Here is a 7,372-nt window from a genome sequence, read left to right as displayed (position 1 = left end):
TTTTATTTTTTTAAAAACAATTTGTACATGTAGATGCTAAAAATATTTTAAAGTATTTTTTAAATAACCAAGAAAAAGAAGCAAGATAAGTTTCTATAGTAATTCCTAGGTTTGCTACTCCATCCATTGGCTTGACTGTGAATGAGAGAAGTGACTCTAAAAGGAAAAAAGGAGTAAGAAAAGTTAGAGCCAAGGAAAGGAATGTTGAAGGGTGGCTAAACATGGAGAGAGAGGAAGTGGGCTTGTAGGCATGTGTAGAGAGGGATTTTTTTAGAGGGTAGGTTAGCTAGTGAATCAAAGATTGGATATATAGTACCCTAGGAGAAAAAAATGCCCACAAGTGTAGATTCATGCAATTCAATCAGATTTAAAAGTATCTTATTTTTCTTGTTTTTCTTTTTGTTCTTTAGGCAAATAAGAAAACTATAGATTAAAGAATAGTTTGATCTATGCTTAACATGTAGCTTCCAAGAGCAATGGAATCCACTAGCATGGTAATGGCAATAGGGTGTCAGCTAGGTTAGCCACCACTGGTGGTGGAATTTGCCACAAAGATCAAGATACTCATGGACTCGTGCTCAATCATAGTGTGGACATAGGTAGTCACATTTTTTTTACATGCAAGTGGCTGAAGATAGACAACTAGATAGGCTGAATCTTAGCACCGCCCTTCCTAGATTTACTCTACATTTGGAGGAATGTGACATCTGTGAACTATAGAAAAGTACTAGTGAAGTTGATGCACTCAGGCAACTATTGGTAGAATACAAAATGATTCAGAAATCTTTCCTACTTTGGACAAAAAGGAAGCAGGGTATAAAACACTGCAAAAGTGTAGTCTTTTTCTTTCGTGAGCCAAAGTTGATAGAGCCTCTCGACATGCTCTAGAACAGGTAGAGGAGGAAATACCTGCATGAGATGCCAACAAAAGGGACCTATGCTAGAGCTCTCCAGGGAGGAAGCTGAAGCCTTTTAAAGGCCCCCCTAGTACCTAAACAGATGACATGGGAGATGCTCACCCCCACAGCTAAGAAAATTTTCTGAAGACCAGAACAAGATGTGGGGACTACCAATGGAGCAAGAACACATAAAAAAGATGAGACATGTTCTCAATCAAATGGAAAGTGTGAAAAATGTAAGATCCCAATTGTAAATTTGCACAATGGTATTCTTAATGAAACTATGAAGTGGCTATACACTTGTGCTGTCATTGGGTATTTTCATAGGCCACGATCATTGGCTACTTTTTTGGAGGGATGGGTGTGCAACTTCTAGACAAGAAAGGGTCTCAATGTCACTATCATACGCTTTGTCCAAAATGAGTACATGGTTTTCAAATATGAAAACCCTATAATGGCTACAGAGGTCGTGCGAAATGGCACATGGTCCATTAGAAACCAGCCGTTATTTATGCAACTTTGGGAACCTTCCTTTAGCCCTAACTCTCCTCCCCCATCCAAAGCAATGATTTGGGTAGAATTCCCAGACTTGCTGCTCTCCCTATTTCTATAGATTGACGCTTTATGTGCACCGGTTAGTCATTTTCTTGGCCTTGAAATGGAAAGATTCATTAGCCCAAGGGGAAACCCCCAGGCTTGTGTCCTAATGGACCTTGCCATCAAACCATTAAATGCTATGCGAGTCCTTGATTGGAATGGAAGCGAGTTTTTTTAAAAAGTCTTCTACAAAAACATTCCAAATTCTTACTTCAAAGCGAGTTTTTTCAAAAAGTCCAAAAGAAAGATGAAGTGGTCAATGTTAATGATGACAAAATGGATGACACTTCATAGGAGGAGGAAGAATACTTAGGATTTTGAGCTTTAGCTAGCCCAAGCTGAACATGCAATAGTGGAAAAAGAAGAGAGACCCTTTTAGTTAGTTAAGGGAAAGAAAACAATCTAAACTGAAAGAAAGAGCCAGAGAGCAATTTAATTCATAGGCAAAGTTCAACCTGCCTTTGGGTCCAATGGAATTGGGATCGATTTCAATCATGACAAGTTGTCCTGTCATATTTACTCACTTTGCTCACCCAATTCAGCTCTCGATGGAATGCTTTTGTGGGATGATAATTTGTTGTAGACAAATCTAATCCTTCTAGGTCTTTTGATGTCCATGACTAGACGACCGCATCAATACACTCCCATACCTATGGATCCAACCTATTCTCTACCCAATACTTGTTCCAGCAGCCAACATAGGCATCTGCATCATTGAGTCCCTTTCTCTTAACTAATAGTGCCCAATACTGAATTAATAATTTCTTGAAGTTAGGAGATGTAGCATTCATCTTGGCACTTGATACGGCAACCCCAAGCCATATAGGGTATATAGGATCTGATGGCGTCACAAAGACAAAGTCACCTTGCTTAACATCCACCATTGGTCTAAACTCTTCCCTTGGCTGACCTTTTAGAGGCCCACAATAGTGATCATTCCATTCCTCATGCCTTGGAACTCATTAATGCAATCATCTATATCATCCTCCTCATCAGGCGATTGTGTTCTTGGCCAAAACTCTCTATACACTTTTATCTCTAATATGTTTTCTTGTTCGAGCTCACCAATCATGGTTTTCCAATAGTCTATCACTGGCCTAATGTAGGACTCATACGATGCATTCTTTCCACTTGCACATCCCTCTCAAAACTTAATATAATCTTTTATCCCTGATATTATGTGCAAGTGATCTCTCACAAATGCAGCCATTGGCAATATATCCAAACAACTTGTTGGCAACAATGGTCGACCCTCACTATCTTTCTTCCACAACTCAATTCCCTCTTCAATGGGCATCCACCAATTCGGTGATTTTGGATGCACCTTATACTGCATCATAGGTCTATCACCTTGCATGTAAAATTGAAATTGTAATGGCTTTTCATGACCAACTAGCATTTCTTGCTCATCACATAGGTAGCCATTCACATAATCCTTGAAATTAGGAACTCGTGTAAGAAGAAATGGTGTTGGTGAAGATGATGTACATTTTTTGAATGTATCCATCAGATGAGGGAAAGTGAATGTTGTCCCACTCGCAAGCTCTCAAAGAACCTGATGAACATTGCATCAATGTCCTCATGTGTGTGCCCTACCATCAAGAAGCCCAATTGAACAATGCTATGCAACCAAATATGCAAAGATTTTTAATGCGTGGCTTGTATCTAGTGAATTCTTCATAAAGTATCATACTGTGAATCAGTTCTATCGAAAGTTGATTAAGCAAGTAGTTTGCAATGGCAATTGCCTCTGCCCAATACTGATTTGGAAGATGATTCTCACTAAGCATTTTCTAGCACTGTCTGCTAAAGTACCATTCTTCCTTTTAGCTCTTGCATTCTACTAAGGAGTATTAATGTGAATTGTCTTTGAATGCCATTACTTCTACAAAAGTTCATGAATGCTAAAGACATGTATTCACCTCCTCTGTCTAATCTCATGAGCTTTGAATTTTTAAAATCTGGAAAAGACATTCAGATGTCTCTTTCAGAAAGTAGACCCCACAATATTTGTTGTAGTCATTGATGAAAGTCAAGTAGTAAAGTGAACGATGCTACTAGTCTATGCATAACCCCATACAATAGTATGAATCAAATCAAGAATACCTCATGCTCAAGAGATGGTTCTGCCAAAGTAAGCAGTTCAAATTTGTTTACCGAAACAACATGCTTTGCAAACTTTTCCAAGAAACTGTAGTTTTGGAATTCCAATTTCCATATTCTAATTTCAAAGTTGTATCAAGCTTTTGACATTGACATGTTCATATCTCTTTTGCCATATTATAGAAAGTGGAATATGTTGTGGTTGAGCTAACATGGCATGTAAATTTGGTATTGAAGCCAGCATGCTGAACCTAGCATGTTGAATAAGCATCCTTCCTTCACTACTTTTCCTACTAGCTAGTATCCTCTGGATTTGTCTGTGATCATGCATTCATCTACATCAAAGATAACTCGATAGTTTTGTTTCGCAAGTGACAAGAGGTTTTTGCTAAGCTTTGGAACATAGAGTACATCTTTCACGAATCCTTTTGTACTAGTGAAATTGTTTATAGGGAGAATGCCTTTCCCTTGAACTGGATTCGGTGTGTTATCTGCAATGTATATGATGTTCTTATGTCCTTCCAATGGTTTCATCTATCTACACCATTCCTAATGCTTTGTCATACGAGATGATGCACTACTGTCAATGTACCAAGGATCCTGATCTACTTGATGGACTTGACAATTCCATTCCCCTTTTGAATTGCAATCAATGTCAAGACACACTGTATCAATCTTATGCATATCCTTTCTTGCAAGAAACATATTCTGAGGTTCATTAGAATAATGACTATGACTTGAATCTCCAGATGATTTCTTCTTTTGCAAAAATTCCCTTGGTTGTTGTTGGATTGACCTCCTTGGTCATAGTACTTTTTGCAGCAATCTCTTTCATAGTGTCCAAATTTATGATAGTAGTTGCACTAAATGTTTGAAACATTGGTGGATGCATTCCCTCTTCCTTGAAATCTTCCTCTGCTAGAATGATTTCCTCTTGGTTGCTGATGCTGATGCTGTTGAGAATGATGCTAATGTTGATGGTGACTTTGATGATGACTTTGTTGTTGACGATGACCACTTCACTGAAATGCTCTACATTTGCCTCTACTTCTATATGAAGCTGTGAATGCTTGATCATTGAAATGACCTTTGTGTGCATAAATGGCCTGAGTCCTAAGTTCTTCACCAAGTAACACTGACTATAGCTCTTCCAGTGTTGGAATTCATTATTGAATGGCAATACTCTAGACTAGATCCTCATATCCCTCTCCTAGTCCATTCAAGATGACTTGAACCCAAACTGCACAATTCATGGTCTCTCCTAATGCTGCAAGTTGATTGTTGTAATCCTTGATCTTGAGTAGGTAAGCACAACCAGTTTCATTGCTGTTGTGGAAACTCTGGTTGATTTATTTCCTCAATGTGAGAATCTTGGAAGTGTTCTTGGACTCATAAAGAGCTACGAACATATCCCATGCTTCTTTTAATGTCTTCATTGTGTTGAGCTATCCTAGCATGACATCTTGCACATTCTTCTTGATCAAATGATATGCATATTTGTCTTTCTTGTCCCCATTCTACCTATACTCGAGCAATGGTGGGAGTGGATGCTGGATTGTCTAATGATCTAGGTGTAGACCCATCAACATACTCCCATTTTTCTTGAAGTACAAGAATGGTCTCCATTTGGCATTTCCATGTGCCATAGTCGGAATTGTATAGCTTAGCAGATGCCTCCAAATTGAGGTTGCTAGTCATAGACATGGTGTAAGAAAGTACTCAAAGTGCTTGTGAAATCACTATCTGAATCAACTGCAAAACACTATCTGTAACAATTGAAATTGAACTATCAGTAAAGCTAGAACTACAATATATAATCCGCTCTATTACAAGGCTTATGGCAAATGATGCTGAGAATAGCCAATAGGTTTTTACAAGGCTTAAATAAAGTGCACAATGCCAAAAAATAGCCAATGAGGTCTTTACAATGGTGGCATGTGTGTGTAAAATGAAAAGATGTGCCTCTAAAAACTCTAAAGTGTGCTCATTGAATAGATGGTGGTTGGGTTTCAGGAAATGTGATGATGTGAAATCGCATGTGAGCATTGGGACTAACTTTGAGTAGGAACTATTAAGGAATTTTGGGGCATGGCTTCAATTGGCTGTTTTGGAGTTCTCTCCTCTAAGGATGAACTATGCTACTCTGATCTAGACCTAGATAAATTTTTGAGCAATGAAAAAGTAGCAAATAATTTTCTTTTCTTTGTTCGTTTTAGGTATTGGGTCAGATGTGTCGATGTAGAGGATTGTCTATGTGCAAGAAGTGGATTTGTCACCAAGGCTCAAAGTTTGTGATACTTGCACTGAAATGTGCACATGATGTGACAAGCATGTAGAGCACACAAAAATCAAGCGTTTTTCCTTTTTGGACCACCCTCAATTTCTACTTTGGAGCAAGAGATACGACTTGATCTAGGTGGAGGGGTCAAAAAGGGTGAAATGTATAGTGATGATGTGGTGGGGTAAGTCACATGCAAAAAATCAAGAATTATGCCTAGCAAGCATTGTGCCTATGGATCAATGATGATGTGGCAATTGGGTGCACATGTAGTGCCTGTGGAGAGTCATAAGCAAGGGGTCAGTGCCATGTGGTAGTGCTAAGGTGGCAATCAATGGTGATGTGGTAGATGATTGGACCAGCTGATGTGGCATGGATGATGTGGCCTATGAAGAGATGTTGTTGATGTGGCAACCATGCCACGTGGAGGATCAGGTTGGTTGATGTGACAATCTGATGTGGCGGTGTGACGTATCAAGGCAGTGAATAGATGATATGGATCAAGTCGGTGAGGCACCATGTGGCAAATTGCTAACCATACCTGATTGTGGCTAACACATTGGCCACATGTCACCTACCTTGGTGATAAGAGTTGACGGAACCTTTCTGATGCCGATAGAATCTTCAAGATTCTATCAACGAAAGTTCTTGGCCAATAAGCTTTGGCTATGTGTGAGGCAACGGTCCGGGAGTTCGTTTGAATAGAAGAAAATATCAAAGCAATTCTATTTAATGTATAGATTGCTAAGGAGTATCTAGAAAGCAATATTCAATCAGCCTTCATTAAGACTCAAAAATTGTCACAATCCTCTCTTTATATGCACTAGCCAAGGTGATTTCCTTTTTAAGACTAAGACTTTTTAAAATTTTCTTTGTAGCACTACATTTGAATGATGTAGACCAAGGACTAATAATAGAAGTGGATAGCCCTTTGGTAGGTAGGTTGTAATTTAAAGGGAAAGATTTGATTATTGCATATCAGAATATGGAATCCAAATTTCAATATTAGCAATTCACAGTACTAACATTCACTTAGATATGCATGCTACCATATGCAATGTGTTGAGTAGATAGTCAACATCCAGCAAAACCAATTGGAGAAGAATGAAGCAATGCAACATCTTTCTATTACCCTCTATCAAGCTATCACCCTCATACAGCTAGCACCAAGCAATAGCCTCAAAGACATAACTTGTGCCGATATTCACTCAAGAAACACCAGAGTCTTAGAGCCACTCACACCACATGTAAGCAATGAAGCAACCTTGAAGACACTCTGAGAAAACAAAGATGGACATAGAGCATACATTTCTTGTGTGGTTGTCATAACACCAAATTCAATCGACTCTAATCAACCAACTAGACCATGAAAAACTTCACTAATACCTTGCCCATGAGTAGGCCAAAAACTCTTGGGAACCATTTTGAAATAAGAGAAACATTCCCCACGCCAATATGAGGAAGCCCCCCTCCACTTTGGAGCCCTTAAGGAAAA

This window comes from Dipteris shenzhenensis, chromosome 8, assembly GCF_047967505.1.
Source record: "Dipteris shenzhenensis isolate YYH24624 ecotype China chromosome 8, Dip_SZ_1.0, whole genome shotgun sequence".
In the NCBI taxonomy this organism is placed as follows: Eukaryota; Viridiplantae; Streptophyta; class Polypodiopsida; order Gleicheniales; family Dipteridaceae; genus Dipteris; species Dipteris shenzhenensis.
Note: the sequence above shows the minus strand (reverse complement) of the source record.